Source organism: Apaloderma vittatum, unplaced genomic scaffold (assembly GCF_000703405.1).
Source record: "Apaloderma vittatum isolate BGI_N311 unplaced genomic scaffold, ASM70340v1 scaffold16232, whole genome shotgun sequence".
Lineage (NCBI taxonomy): Eukaryota > Metazoa > Chordata > Aves > Trogoniformes > Trogonidae > Apaloderma > Apaloderma vittatum.
This window is the reverse complement of record NW_009705385.1, coordinates 5,781-6,006: the sequence shown is the minus strand read 5'-3', so window position 1 is coordinate 6,006 and position 226 is coordinate 5,781.

The window sequence follows — 226 nt, the reverse complement described above, 5'->3', positions numbered from 1 at the left end:
GAGAGGCTCTGGGTGTGTGGGGTGAGATCCTAGGGGCATGGAGTGAAACCTGGGGGATGTGAGATCAGCCCTGGGGGTGTGAGGTGAGCCCGTGGGTTATGGGGTAACCCCTGGGGACATAAGAGTAGCCCCTTGGGGACTTGGGAGCAACCCCTGGGGACGTGGAGGGAGTCCTGGGGGCATGGGGTGACCCTGGCAGACATGGGGGGACTCCTGAGTAGCACGG